The sequence below is a fragment of the Equus caballus genome, chromosome 6 (assembly GCF_041296265.1).
Source record: "Equus caballus isolate H_3958 breed thoroughbred chromosome 6, TB-T2T, whole genome shotgun sequence".
Classification (NCBI taxonomy): Eukaryota; Metazoa; Chordata; class Mammalia; order Perissodactyla; family Equidae; genus Equus; species Equus caballus.
In genome coordinates, this window is record NC_091689.1 from 48,169,962 (window position 1) to 48,186,666 (window position 16,705).

Below are 16,705 nucleotides of genomic sequence, written 5' to 3' on the forward strand. Positions count from 1 at the left end.
TAGAATATTTTATATGCCCTTAAAGAAATTTATTTGTAGACCTTAATTAAATTAAGTGCTACCTAACCACCTTTACATTGGGTTTTATATAAGCCTCCATCTATGTGTTGAACCATATCCTAGGGAGTGAGCAAAAGTCTGATTGAATACATATGGCTTAGATAAGAAGTTGATGTAGTAAATTACATACAGACTCATGGATATTGTTCAGAAATGTAACTGCAAAACGGAAGATTCTGGAATTTATCTGCAAAAGTGATTGAACATTCTTATTGCATCAAGACCAATATTGGGTAGAGGTTAGCAATATTTTTTAATCCCCCTGATTAGGTAAGGGAGAGCTTGAAGTTCTATAACATCTGAGGCAGGATTTGTGAATTCTTTATCATTATTCAAGAGCTTGGGGAATCCTTCCTTGCCAACCATCTCTAGAATGTAGACCTTTCTCTCTATTAACATCACAAACATCTCCATATTCTCAAGTGAGCAGTCTTGAATAAAAAAAAAAAATCTACTATGAATATAAATACTGAACTCAACAGGCTTTTTTAAAGTGATAGGATAGTTATAATTAATAATGAAATAGACGTTGAGAACAGAATTTAAAATGCAGAAAATTTTCCCCAGGAGATGTAATAAGGGGAGAAGGAGAAGTGGTTATAAAACATCACCGTCTGTTCCCAGTTCTCCTAGACATGAAGAAACACAAACCTAAGGACTGAGTCAGCTGATGATCCAGGAAAAGAAAACATTCTCCTCAGCTACATAGAGGAAAAGCAATTTAAAGACCTCTTTACTTCCTTGCTCATCTCCAATATATGCTCTCTTAGTCACTTTCTGATCTTGACCATTGGCAACCCTGTGTTTCATTCTCTTTGCTACTTTCCATTTCTTTGTCCCAAATGCATTTCTAGATTACAGTGGCATCCCTTTGAATAAAAAGTACTGAGATGCTAGGAGCAAAGGCGAAAAGGAGAGAGACACTAAAATAAAATATTATATGAAACAAAAATCTAAAGAGAGAATGGCAAATCAGAGCAAAAGCAGAACTGTGAGTAGGCTCAGGTCAGATGTGCAGACAAAAGTAAGATGTTTGAGTCTGACCAAGGAGTAAAACTATCAATGGAGGAGATAATAATTAGCATGGATTAAAAATAAAATCACATACAGTTAGAGTCAAAGTGGATATTGTTCTGTTTCTGATTGAAATCTTTTGATCAAAGATACCTCTTTATGATCTATTGCTATTATTTGGCTTTTAAAGGAGAGGTGAATCAGCAATTTGGACCAAATCTCTTTCCAAGAAAGCAGCATTGGGTTGCTGTTTTGAAAATGAGTATCCATAATTGAAGTAGACCCAATTTGATTCCCTTGTTTAGATAAAGACAACTAAGTCAACAGTAGGTGTCAAGCACTGTCTTTAGGAGATATTTAGACTCAGATATTTGATCCACACAATTGTGTACAAGATATCCTCGGTCTATAAACCCAGATGTACAAGACGTATAGCATCAGATTATTTTTGATTTATCAGATTATTATTGTTGCTTTCTGTTGCCACTGGCTGATAAGAAATTCCCTATAAGTCATTCTTGGGATTCTTGTCTCTCTCTGGGATTATATCAAGAATTTGAGGATTACCTAATTCCAAGAAATTGAGAGAGGGAAGAATGGCTGATCATTGTTCACGGATCCTACAGCTTATGTTGCTACCCCATGTGCCTCAGTCCTCAGTGCCATGATAGCTCCCCAGTGTTTTGAAACCAACTTTGTCTTCCCAGTTTTTCTTGGTACAAGTTTTGGTCTACAACAAAATAGTTCACCATTACTAGTAGTGGAACAGTTTATTTGTGTAACCCTAAATTATTTTGTTTTTTGTTAGCCCTTAACAGAGGGTTGCAGTAGTGAAGTGGAGGTGTTGGGAAGTTGAAATCAATCCAGATAAATGATGAGTAAACTCTTCTGAGCCACTGACTCTTTCTAAATTTTGATGAAAGCTTAAGGTCCTTTAACAGAACTTTTTTCATAAATACAATAACAAAAAGTATATATAATATTTTTATTGAAAATTAGTTTCTTAACATAAGTACAACCTATTTTTACAAAAAAGTGTCTTTCTAATTTTTATGCAAAAATTAAGATATTTTTTAAACAAAAAATAAATTAGTACTATATATTATTTACAAAACAAAATTAAATAATTATTTTGATCAAAAATACATGTCAATGATATATTGCTATTATTTGGTTTAAATAAAGATGAAGTGGATCCTTACATCCTAGAAGTAGGGACAAGCCAGAACTAGACTGACAATCCCGTATCTAGCAGCTCATCCTTTTCTTTTTTTCTTTTTTTTTTTTTTTGCTTTTTCTTGCCAAATCCCCCTAGTACATAGTTGTATATTTTTTTTTAGTTGTGGGTCCTTCTAGTTGTGGCATGTGTGATGCCACCTCAATGTGGCCTGACAAGCACTGCCATATCCACACCCAGGATCCAAACCAGCAAAACCCTGGGCTGCCAAAGTGGAGCACATGAACTTAACCTCTCGGCCATGGGGCCGGCCCCTAGCTCATCCTTAAATCATCTAAATCTCTGAAAATGAATGTAGGTGATTGAAGATTACTAGTGCCATAGCTTCCTACAAGAAGCAAAAGTAATTCCTCTCTGAAAAGAAATAAAAAGTCATCAAATTATTTGTACAGTGTTTCATACACAATATATCATACTGAATCAAGTAATTACACATGAAGAGAAAAAAAACGAGTGAAAATCGAAAGAAACAATAGATTATAGAAGCAGACTAATGATGTTCAAGATAACAGAGTTTTCAGATTAAGATTTTAAAGTAAAATGCTTAATATGCTAAGAGATAAAAGAAAACATTGAGAATTTCTACAGAAAATTAGAAACAAGAAAGGAATCAAAATGAAATTTTAGGATTGAAGAATACAGTAACTGAAATTAAGTACTCAATAAGTGGGTTTAAAAACACATTAGCAAGACTTCCAGTTTCCAATTCTACATGTAAGAAGCTTGGAAGTTGCCACTCTGTCCCAACTACAAGCAAAAAGCTGAAGAGACTGAAAACTCAACAAATCTTCTAGGATCCATGAGAGAGGTGAGGCCACAGAGCAAACCCCTGCCGCCAAGATTGGAGAGACATACAGGCCAACACAGGGAGTCGGCTTCACAGAGCACTCATGAGCAGAAGCTGCAGCAGGAAACAGTGCCAGGATAGGAAAACCTGAACTGCAATTTATGAATTGCTGGAGCCTCAGTGGGGACAACTCAGAGAGTTAAAAACTCCAGGGGGACACAGTCATGGGGGTACCCTCCATACACTTTTGGAAAATTTATCTCCAGGAGTTTGACCATGTTTTCACAGTAAATATCAGAGAAAAATCTCCTTGTGCTTCCAACAAAGTGAGGGGAAAAGGAATCAGTTTGAAAGAGGCCAAAGCACTCTATTATTCTAAATAAGCCTGCCCACAGAAGAAGCTAGTTAAGCAAAGCCTAACCTTCTGGAGTATTATCAGACTGACCTGGGGAAAGCGAAATACTGAGCTCTTTTCAATTCTAACCTTCCACATGGGAGAAAAGAAATCCCCAATGACACCCAGCTCTAGCCTTCCATGAGAGAAGAAAATTATCCAACTCCAGCCCACGCTAGCCATCCTCTCCCACTTAAAGGGGGAGAAAATAACTGAGAAATTTTCTCCCATACAAACTGCTACATTTCCAGGCACTACTTATGAAACTCTTTAGCTAGGGACGTACATTTTACTCACCATTCCCTGACCCAGTGATCCATGAATTCACTCACCCCTGAGGAACAAACTAGAATTTCTGCTGGAGGTTAGCATCATTAAACGTTTCTGATCACTAAAGGTAGGCAAGATTTTAAAATTATTATATTTTCAAGCAGAATGACCCTCACTCAAACTGAAGCAAGTATTGCTGCAAAAAGTCAATAGCTTCACTGTTGAAATTTTGTTTTTGAAGTGTGTGTGTGTGTGTACATTTTAACTCCTTTCAGGAAATACACTCAAATACTTCCTTACTCCAGTCAGTGCTGCCCTTTTCTTTGAAACTAACTCTTCAAGTGCAAATAAAATATATCTTAACCTTCTTACATTTCTTTACAAAATGTTTGCTATTAGTCTACAATGAAAAGCTGATACTTTATAAAATAAAATTGACATTTTAAAGATTGTCAATTCTAGTACTTTGAAAGTACTGGAATTTTCAGAAAGACTGAACTATTCAAAATATTTTACAAAATTCTGAAGCTTTGAAAGCCTATTCTGAAAAACTTGAGGAGAGTAAAACAAGATTTGCCTTCCTAATAGTCAATTTTGCTGCTCATTATGTTATGAAAAGTATTTTTAAAAAATAATTGTTTTAACTTCAAATATATATTTGAAATTCCATAATGGTTTTATAAGAATATGCTGTACAGAGAGTGACATCAGAAAAATGGTGGAGTGACCAGTTTTCTTTGTCTCTTCCCCTTTGAACTACAACTGAATGGACATTCAATGATCAACAGAGGATACTCACACAGCACCTCAGGATGCCTGAGAGACCCATGCTGCTATACATCAGAAGGTGGATGGACTAACCCCAGGGAGGAGGAGGAGATAGTGAGAACTCTCTGGCACCCAGACAGCCCAGTACCCGTGAGCAACTCTCTCCAGGCTGAAATGCTCATAGCACTGCCATGGGCCTGAGGGTGGGCAAGCGCCTCAGTGTAACTGCAGAAACAGGTGACTGCCAATGTGAGCCCCCCGTGATTGCTCTTTGGATCAATGGGAAAATCCACAGTCCCACTGCAGCCCCAGGGAGTGACTTGGGCTCAGACTTGGTAGGGAGGCCCTGCCCACCCAGCACAAAGGCTAGTGTGACATAGGAGCAGACGTGGCACAGCTGGGTGAGTAAACCACCAGCTGCCTTAAACACCTATAGCTCTACTGTGGTCCCAAAGGGGCTAGTGAGATCCAGTGGGACTGCAGGCAAGGACAACCCTGAGCCCTAGCATGATCACTCCTAGGTCCAGTGGGAAAGTCCACAGTCCCACCATGACCCCAGGGAGAGATGGGCTCCATCCCAGTGGGGAGGCCCCACCCACCAATCTCAAAGGCTGGTGTGACCTAGGAACAGATGGCAGCATATCTGCAGCCTAGGCAAAAGTGCCCCCAGTTGCTGCAAATGTCCACAGGAGCACAGCAGCCCCAAAGGGGCAGTGAGACTGGGAGGACTGTGGAAGCAGGAGAGAGGAACCCTGAGCCCCTGTGTGATCACTCTCTCAACCAGTGGGAGAGTCCACAATCCCACCACAGTCCCAGGGAGTGGCACAGGCTCAGACTCAGTGGGGAGGTCCCAACCAACAAGCACAACAGCTGGTGCCATCCAGGACCAGATGGCAGTGGAGCTGTGAATCTGAGTTAACAAGCTCCCAGCTGCCTTGAAAGCCCATAACACCACTGTAGACCATAAGTAGGGAGCATGTCTAGGCGAGTGTGTGGGAGCAGGCAGCAGCAACCTGAAGCCCCCATGAGATTGTTCCCACAGTTGATGGGAGATCTCACAGGACCAGTGCAATCCAAAGGAGTGGCCCAGGTTCAGTCAGGAACAGCTGACAGGGATCCTGGTGGGCATAGATTACACAGCTCCTGCCTCCTCCCCCTAGTGGCAACAAATGGAAGCAGTAACCAAATTCTATCTCTATGTGGAGGCACAAATACACACCATCGAGCAATATGAAAAAATATATTAAATCTCCAGAATAGAAGGAAAATTACAAGTCCCCAGAAAACAATCCTGAAGACACAGAAATCTATAAATGACAAAGAATTCAAAATAGATATTATTTAAAAACTCAATGAGTTAAAAGAGAATACAGAAAGACAATTCAACAAGTTCAGGAGCTACATCACAAAAGAACTTGAAACTATAAAGAAGAACCAATCAGAAATGTTGGAGATGAAAAACACAGTGGATGAGATTAAGAAAAATCTAGATTCCCTGAACAGTAGGGCTGAATATGGAGGACAGAACTAGCAGTCTGGAGGATAGGAATATAGAAATGCTTAACCTCGAGGATGAGAAAGAACTAAGAATAAAAAGAAATGAAGAAACTCTGAGAAATATCTGATGCAATTAAGAAATGCAACATGAGGATTATAGGTATCCCAGAGAGAGAAGAGAAGGCGAATGGAGCAGAAAGCTTGTTCAAGAAATAATAGCTAAGAACTTCCCAAACCTAGGGAGGGAGCTAGAAATCCATGTGACAGAAGCCAATAGATCATCAAACTTTAGCAATGTAAAAAGACCAACTCTAAAGCATATAGTAGTAAAGGTGGCAAAAGTCAATGACAAATTAAAAATGTTAAGGGCAGCAAGGCAAAAGAAAATAACCTACAAAGGAACCCCTATCAGGCTGTCAACATATTTCTCAGCAGAAAACTTACAGGCTAAGAGAGAGTGGAATGATATATTCAGAATTTTGAAAGACAAAAACTTTCAGCCAAGAATACTCTATCCAGTGAAAATATCCTTCAAATATGATGGAGAAATAACAACTTTCCCAGATAAACAAAAGTCAAGGGAGTTCATCACCACAAGACCCCCATACAAGAAATCCTCATGGATGCCCTCATACCTGGAAAAAAAAAAAGGGAAAGAGCTCACAAAACCCTGAGCGTGGAGATAAGTGGATAGACAAAATCAGAAAACTGCAGCTCTCCATCAGAACAAATTAGCAAATGCTTAATTATAACATTAAAGATAAAAGGAAGAAAAACACCAAAAATAAATATAATCTTGTCATTTTAACCAGAAACTCAAAACACAATAAGAAATAAGATGTGACAATAACAACTTGGAAAGGGATAGAATGAGCTTAGTCTAAGGAAATAAGAGGCTACCAGAAAATGGACTATCTCATCTATGAGATTTTCTATACAACCCACATGGTAATCACTAAACACATAATTAGAAAAGAGACACAAATTATAAATATGGAGAAAACTAAGAAAACCAGCATAGAAAACTACCTAACTGAATTGGTAGTCCAAAATACATGGGATGAGAAACAAAGGAAATGCAAGAGAACCAGAAAACTAGCGATAAAATGGCAGCATTGGGCCCCCACATATCAACAATCACTCAAAATGTAAATGGATTGAATTCTCCAATCAAAAGACACAGACTAGCAGGATGGATTTAAAAACAAGACCCAACAATATGCTGCCTACAGGAAACACATCTCGGCCCCAAAGACAAACACAGACTCAGAGAGAAGGGATACAAAACGATACTCCAAGCTAATAGTGATCAAAAGAAAGCAAGTGTCGTCATACTTATATCAGACAAAGTAGACTTCAAGACAAAACAGGTAAAGAGACAAAGAGGGACATATCATTTTATAATGATAAAAGGGACACACCACCAAGAAGACATAACACTTATAAATATATATGCACCCAACACAGGAGCACCAAAGTACATAAAGCAACTATTGACAAAACTAAAAGGAGATATCAAGAACAATACAATAATAGCAGGGGGACCTGAACACTGCACTTACACCAATGCATAAACCATCCATACGGACAGTCAACAAGGAAACTGTAGACTTAATTGAAAAACTAGACCAGATGGACTTAATAGACACATATAGAACACTCCGTTCAAAAACAGAAGGTTACACATTCTTCTCAAGTGTGCATGGAACATTCTCAAGCATAGACCATATGTTGGGAAACAAAGAAAGTCTCAATAAATTTAAAGGGATTGAAATAATATAAAGAATCATTTCCTACCATAACACTATGAAACTAGAAATCAATTACAAGAAAAAAGCTGGGAAAGGGGCAAAGATGTGGAGATTAAACAACATGCTACTGAATCAAAAAGGGATTATTGAAGAAATTAAAGGAGAAGTCAAATATTATCTGGAGACAAATGAAAATGAAGACACATCATACCGACTCATTTGGGATGCAGCAAAAGTGGTCCTAAGAGGGAAATTCATTGCAATACAGGCTCACCTCAACAAACAAGAAAAATCTCAAATAAGCAATCTCAAACTACACCTAACGGAATTAGAAAAAGAAGAACAAACAAAGCCCAAAGTCAGTCGAAGGAGGGAAATAATAAAAATTAGAGCAGAAATAAATGAAATTGAAACAAAAAAAAGTAAAAATGATCGATGAAACAAGGAGCTGATTCTTCAAGAAAATAAACAAAATTGACAAACATTTAGCCAGACCCCCTAAGAAAAAAAGAGAGGAGACTCAAATGAATAAAATTAGAAATTAAAAAGAATAAATTATAACAGATACCACAGAAATATAAAAGATTATAAGAGAATATTATGAAAAACTATATGCCAACAAATTGGACAACCTAGAAGAAATGGATAAATTCTTAGTCTCTCACAACCTCCCAAAACTGAATCAAGAAAAAATAGAGAATCTGAATAGACCAATCACAAACAAAGAGATTGAAGAAGTAATCAAAAACATCCCCCAAAATAAAAGTCCAGGACCAGACTGATTCTCTGGAGAATTCTGCCAAACATTCACAGAAAACTTAATACTTATACTTCTCAAACTATTCCAGAAAATTGAGGAAGATGGAACACTTCCTAACACATTCTACGAGGCCAACATCACCCTGATACCAAAGTCAGACAAGTTCTACACAAGGAAAACTACAGGCCAATATCACTGATGAACATAGATGCAAAAATCCTCAACAAAATATTGGCAAACAGAATACAGCAATACATTAAAAAGATCATACACCATGATCAAGTGGATTTATAATAGGGACACATCTGCAGGATGGTTCAACATCCACAGTCAATCAATGTGATACACCACATTAACAAAATGAGGAACAAAAACCACATGATCATCTCAATAGATGCAGAGAAAGCATTTGACAAGATCCAACATCCATTTACGATAAAAAATGCTCAATAAAATGGGTATAGAAGGAAAGTACCTCAACATAATAAAGGCCATATATGACAAACGCACAGCCAACATCATATTCGATGGGGAAACACTGAAAGCCATCCCTCTGAGAACAGGAACAAGACAAGTGTGCCCACTCTCACCACTCTTATTCAACATAGTACTGGAGGTTTTGGCCAGAGCAATTAGGCAAGAAAAGGAAATAAAAGGTATCCAAATAGGCAATGAAGAAGTGAAACTCTCACTGTTTGCAGACAACATGATTTTACATATAGAAAACCCTAAAAAACCCATCAGAAAGCTACTAGAAATAATCAACAATTACAGCAAAGTTGCAGGGTACAAAATCGACTTACACAAATCAGTTGCATTTCTATACTTTAATAACAAACTAACAGAAAGAGATCTCAAGAACACAATCATATTCACAATCACAACAAAAAGAATAAAATTTCTAGGAATAAATTTAACCAAGGAAGTGAAGGACCTATACAATGACAACTACAAGACTTTCCTGAAAGAAATTGATGATGACCTAAAGAAATGGAAAGACATTCCATGCACATGGATTGGAAGAATAAACATAGTTAAAATGTCCACACTACCTAAAGGAATCTACAGATTCAGTGCAATCCCAATCAGAATCCCAATGACATTCTTCACAGAAATAGAACAAAGAATCCTAAAATTCACATGGGGCAACAAAAGACCCAGAATCACTGAAGCAATCCTGAGAAAAAGGAACAAAGCTGGAGGCATCACAATCCCTGACTTCAAAATATACTACAAGGCGATAGTGATCAAAACAGCATGGTATTGGTACAAAAACAGGCAAACAGCTCAATGGAACAGAACTGAAAGCCCAGAAATAAAACCACACATCTATGGACAGCTAATCTTCAACAAAGGAGCTGAGAACAATAGAGAAAGGAAATTCTCTTCAACAAATGGTGTTGGGAAAACTGGAAAGCCACATGTAAAAGAATGAAAGTAGACCATTCTCTTATGCCATTCACAAAAATAAACTCAAAATGGATCAAAGACTTGAAGGTGAGACCTGAAACTATAAAACTTCTAGAAGAAAATATAGGCAATACACTCTTGGACATAGTTCTTAAAAGGATCTTTTCGGACACCATGTCTTCTCAGGTAAGAGAAACAAAAGAAAGAATAAACAAGTGGGACTTCATCAGACTATAGAGCTTCTACAAGGCAAGGGAAACTAGGACTTAAATGAAAAGGCAACCCACCAACTGGGAGAAAATATTTGCAAATCATATATCCAACAAAGGGTTAATCTCCATAATATATAAAGATCTCATACAACTCAACAAAAAAGAAATCAAACAACCTGATCAAAAAATGGGCAGAGGATATGAACGGACATTTCTCCAAAGAAGATATACAGATGGCCAACAGGCACATGAAAAGATGCTCAACACCACTGATTATCAGGGAAATGCAAATCAAAACTACACTAAGATATCACCTTACATCCATTAGAATGGCTATAATAACCAAGACAAAAAATAACAAATGTTGGAGAGGTTGTAGAGAAAAATGAACCCTCACACACTGCTAGTGGAAATGCAAACTGGTGCAGCCACTATGGAAAACAGTATGGAGATTTCTCAAAAAACTAAAAATAGAACTACCATATGACCCAGCCATCCCACTACTGGGTAGATATTCAAAGAACTTGAAATCAGCAATTCAAAGAGACTTATACACCCCTATGTTCATTGCAGCATTATTCACAATAGCTAATACATAGAAGCAACCTAAGTGCCCATGAAGTGATCACTGGATAAAGAAGATATGGTATATATATATACAATGGAATACTACTCAGCCATAAAAAAATTACAAAATCGTCCCGTTCACAACAACATAGATGGACCTTGAGGGTATTATGTCAAGCAAAATAAGCCAGATTGAGAAAAACAAACACTAAATGATTCCACTCATATGTGGAAAATAGACAGACACATGGACAAAGAGAACTATCTAGTGGTTAACAGGGGGAAGGGGGACTGGGGAGTGGGGGATGGGCACAAAGGGTGAAGGGGCTCACCTATAAGATGACTGACTAATAAGAATTTACAACTGAAATTTCACAATGTTGTAAACTATCATAGCCTCGATTTAAAAAAAACAATATGCTGTACATGCTTATTAAAAGTCAATTTCTTATCACCTATTTTATTCCAGATTTAAAGCTTTACAATTTTAAAAGAAACTAGAGAAGAGTACATTTTGATCATTATATTGGGCTTCTAATTTCATTGTATTTTAATTTTAAATAATCCAAAAATGCATAATTATCCTATAAACCAACATTTCCCAAACAGTTATAGGCTATATACAAATTCATACTTTTTAACTGAAATGCATTTAAAAGTAGATAAGAAAAATATAAAGTTTACCTATTTAAGTGTTGTTATTATGCAATAATGCATGTTTTAAAAAGAAATTGTATATTAGGCCCAAGAATACCTTGAAGCTGCATGAAAATGCTTGATTCCTTTTCCATATAATAGAAAAATTATAAAATTCTAATAATTGGTTATTTTATTGTTGTAAAGTTTTTATACTCAAAAACAGCTCAAATTAGATACAGATAGAAAAAAAATTACTGAGTTGGAAGATAGGAAAAAAAAAACATCTAAATGAAACCCAAAGAAGTAACAATTTAAAATTAGAAGAGTAAGAGACATGACAAAGTGAAATACACATATAATTCAAATCCATGAAAAAATACATAAAGAATATGGTAGAAGAAATGTTTTAAAGGATATTAACTCTGAATTTTCAAAAAGTGATGAAAGACCTAGAATCAAAAAGTCCTATGAACTTCAAGCAGGAAAAACATAAACAAACACACACACACCCTTAGGCACATGAGAGTAAAATGCTTAAAATGAAAGACAAAGAGAACAATCTAAAATGGACAGACTTTAAAATACTGTTATTTTCACAGGAGCAACAAGTCCAACATTTGACTATTAAACAATGGAAGACACAATGAAATTGAAGAATATCTTCAAACTGGTATGGGAAAAATAATTACCAAACTAGAATTCCATACCCACTGAAAATATCATTCAATATAAAAGGAAATGAAAACATTTTGAGATAAATAAAACTGAGAAAAATCATCATCAGGAGGCCTGCACCAAAGGAAACATGAAAGGTATCTGCAAACACAAGAAAAATTAACCCATGTAAAAGACCAGAGCTTCAGGAAAAAATGAAAAGCAATGGAAAAGGCAAATATGTTGCAAAATTCACATGAAAATACTGTGTATCAAATAATAAAATAAGATAGGAGTTTTAAATGTATCATTTTAAAACATAACGAGAATAGCAAAAAATAGTCAAAATAGAAGTAAATGGGACAAAATGTTTTAGTATCTTTGCATGACTCTGGGAAAGTAAAATCACCAAAGTTAAATTTGATACATCAAGGATGTATTTTTAGTGTCTAGGATAATCACTGAAAGAACAATAAAAGTTGTATTACTATGCTAAGGAAAAGAATAGAGGAATAATATAAAATAATAAATCCATAATAAGGATCCCAAGCAGTTTTGGAGGAGGTTGCTTGAGCTATTGACTTATCATAATATTATCTTTGTATCCTCTAGAGAGAGAAAGGAGATAGTCAAATAAATCACAGAGGTCAGTTCTCCAGATTAGCCAGTTGCTACATCAGCTTACTTTTCTGACCTATAGGTCTCTTTGTATATATTAATACTCTATTTGTGTACATTATATGCTGTTTATATACTTTAATTCAGCTATTTCCTTTGGCTTTGGGATTCTTTCCATATATTTCCAGATCTCTTCCAGAGAAGTCATTCAGTTTTGGTCTCCATTTATTCCCTAATCTCCTGCATATTACCTATTCCACAATATACTATGGCTTAGTATTTAATAGTAAAAACATCTTTTTAAAGTAAGAGTAAGAACTTTTCTAGTCAGCAGAGCAAAAAGAAAAAATAATAAAAAAGAGTGAAATAAGCCTCTGGAACTTATGGGACTCCATTTAAAAATACAAATTAAAACAAGAATGAGATACCACTACACACCTATTAGGATATCCAAAGTTCAGAACACTGACAACACCAAATGCTGGTGAGGATGTAGAACCACAGAAATTCTCATACATTGTTGGTAGGAATGTAAAATGGTAAAGCACTATGGCAGTTTCTTATGAAATTAAAGATTCATATCACATGATTCAACAATCCCACTCATGGGTATTTACCAGAAGGAGTTGAAAATTTATGTCCACACAAAAACCTGCACAGGGATGTTTTATGGCAGCTTTATTCATAATTGCCAAAATTTTGAAGCAACCAAGATGTCCTTCAGTAGGTAAATGTATAAACAAACTGTGGTACATACAGACAATGGACTATTATTTAGCACTGCAAAGAAATGAGCTATCAAGCCATGAAAAGACATGGAGGAACCTTAAATGCATATTATAAAATGAAAGAAACCAATCTGAAAAGTCTACTATTATGTAATGATAAAGAGATCAACTCTCCAAGAAGCCATAACAATCCTAAAAATGTATGCACCTAACAACAGAGCATCAAAACATATAAATATGATAATACAAAATACAAAAGTAAAACCTGATATAACTGCTAGGAGAAATAGGCAAATTCATTATTATAGTTGGACACAGCAACACTCCTCTCTTAGTATTGACAGATCCATCAGGTTGAGATAATTAAGGATATAATTCAACTGAACAGCACCGTCAATCAACCAGATCTAAATTGGCATTTATATAATACTTCATCCAAAAACAATGAAATACACATTCTTCTCAAACTCACATGAGACATTCAACAAAATAGGCCACATTCTGGGCCATAAAGAACACCTAAACAAGTTTAAAGGAATAAAATCACACAATGTCTGCCCATAGTGGTATTAAACTAAAAATCAATAAATTAAAGATAGATGGAAAATCCCAAAATACTTGGATATTAAACAACACACTTTAAATAACACATGGGTAAAAAAGGAATTCCTCCTAAAATTTTTTTTAATTTTAACCAAATGAAAATACAACTTATCAAAATTTATGGGATGCAGCAAAAGAAGTGCTTAAAGAAAATTTGTAACATTGAATATATTAGAAAAGAAGAAAGACCTAAAATCAGTCATCTAAGCTTCAACCTTAAAACTACAAAACAACAGCAAATTAAATCCAATGTAAGCAGAAGAAAATAATAGAAATTAGAAAAGATTCAATGAAAATTGAAAACAGAAAATAGAAGAAGTCAATGAAAACAAAAGTTCATTGTTTGAAAATATCAATAAAATTGATAACCACTTAGCCAGACTAACCAAGAAAAAGAAGAGACAGAAATCACTAATATCAGAAGTGAAAAAGAAGTTATAAAAGGAGTTATCACTAATGACATCATAGATAAAAAAGATAGTAAAGTAATATTATGAACAACTCTATGCCCACAAATTTGATTACTTATATAAAATGAACCAATTCCTTAAAAGACACAATCTACCAAAACTCACACAAGGAGAAATAGATCATCTGAATAGGTTTATAACTGTTAAAGAAATTGAGTCAAAAATTAACACCCTTCCAAAACAGAAAGCATCAAGCCCAAATAGTTTCACTGGTGAATTCTCCCAATCATTTAAGGAGGAAATGAAACAAATTCTCTACAATGTCTTCCAGAAAACAGAAGCAGAAGGAACACTTCCTAACTCATTCTATGAGGCAAGCATTACCCTATTACCCAAACCAGACAAAGACATTACACAAAAGGAAAATGACAGACCAATATCTCTCATGAATGTTGATGTGAAAATCAACAAAACATCAGCAAATTGAACTCAACAATGTATAAAAAGATTCCATACACCACAGCCAAGTGGAATTTATTCATGTATGCAAGGCCAACATTCAAAAATTGATTAATGTACTCCATCGCATCAACAGGCTAATGGAAAAAAATGATATGATCACATCAACAGATACAGAAAAAGCATTTGAAAAAATACAACAAACATTCATGATAAAAACTGTCAACAAAGTGGGAACACAGAGGAACATTCTCAACTTAAAGAACATTTACAAAACCAACAGTTAACATCATAATTAATGGTGAGAAGTTGGATGCTTTCCCCTAAGATTGGGAACAAGGCAAGGATTTCCTCTCTTATCACTCCTATTCAATATCTTACTGGAAGTCCTAGCTGATGCAAAAAGGCAAAAAAGGAAATAAAATCTATACAAATTAAGAATGAAGAAGTAAAACTGTTTTTGTTCATAGATGACATGAATGACTATGTAGAAAAACTCAAAGAACTTATAAAAGAAACTCCTCGAACTAATAAATCCTTATAGCAATGTGGAAGAATATAACATTAATATACAAAAGTCAGTTGCTTTCCTATATTTCAGCAATGAACAATTGGAATTTGAAACTTAAAACACAACACCATTTACATCAGCACCAAAAAAACAAATATCTAGGTATAAATGTTACAAAGTATGTTAAGATCTATTTGAGGGAAACTGCAAAACTCTGATGAAATGAAGCAAAGATCTAAATAAATGGAGAGATAGTCCATGTTCATGGTTAGGAAAACTCAATATTATTAAGATGTCAGTTCCTCCTGACTTGAGCCATAGATTCAACACAATCCGTATCAAAACCCCAGCAAGCTGCTTTGTGGGTATAATACATTGATTAAAAAGCCTACATGGAAAGGCAAAAGATCTAGAAAAGATAACATAATATTGAAGAAGTACAAAGTTGGGGGACTGACACTACTTAATTTTAAGTCTTACTATAAAGTTACATTAATCAAGGCAGTGTGGTATTGGTGAAAGAAAAGACAAATAAGTCAAGGACAGAACATAGATCCCAGAAATAGACACACAGAAATATAGTCAACTGATCTTTGACACAGGAGTAAAGGCAATCCAATGGAGAAAGTCTAGTCCTTTCAACTGATGGTGCTGGAACAATTGGACATTCACATGCAAAAAAATGAATCTAGACATAGATCATACACTTTCAGAAAAATTAACTCAAAATGGAATATAGACCTAAAACTAAAACACAAAACTGTAAAACTTCTGGAATATAACACGGGAGAAAATCTAGATGGCCTTGAGTTTGATAATGAGTTTTTAGATACAACACTGCAAGTATAATCCATGAAAAACAAATTGATAAGATGGAATTGATTAAAATTAAAATCTTCTGCTCTGTGAAAGGCATTGTTAAAGAATGAAAAAACAGAGGCTGGCCCTGTGGCCGAGTGGTTAAGTTTGCACGCTCTGCTTTGGCAGCCCAGGTTTTCGCTGGTTCAGATCCTGGGTGCAGACCTGGCACCACTCATCTAGCCATGCTGAGGTGGTGCCCCACATGCCACAACCAGAAGGACCCACAACTAAAAATATACAATTATGTACCAGGGGGCTTTGGGGAGAAAAAGGAAAAATAAAATCTTTTAAACAAAAAAAGAATGAAAAAATAAGCTAAAGACTGGGAGAAAATATTTGCAAAAGACACATCTGATAAAGAACTTGTATTCAAAATTTACAGAGAACTGTTAAAATTCACAATAAGAAAACAAACAACTCAATTAAAACACGAGCAAAAGATCCGAAGAGACACCTCACCAAAGAAGATATATAGATGGTAAGTAAGCTTATGAA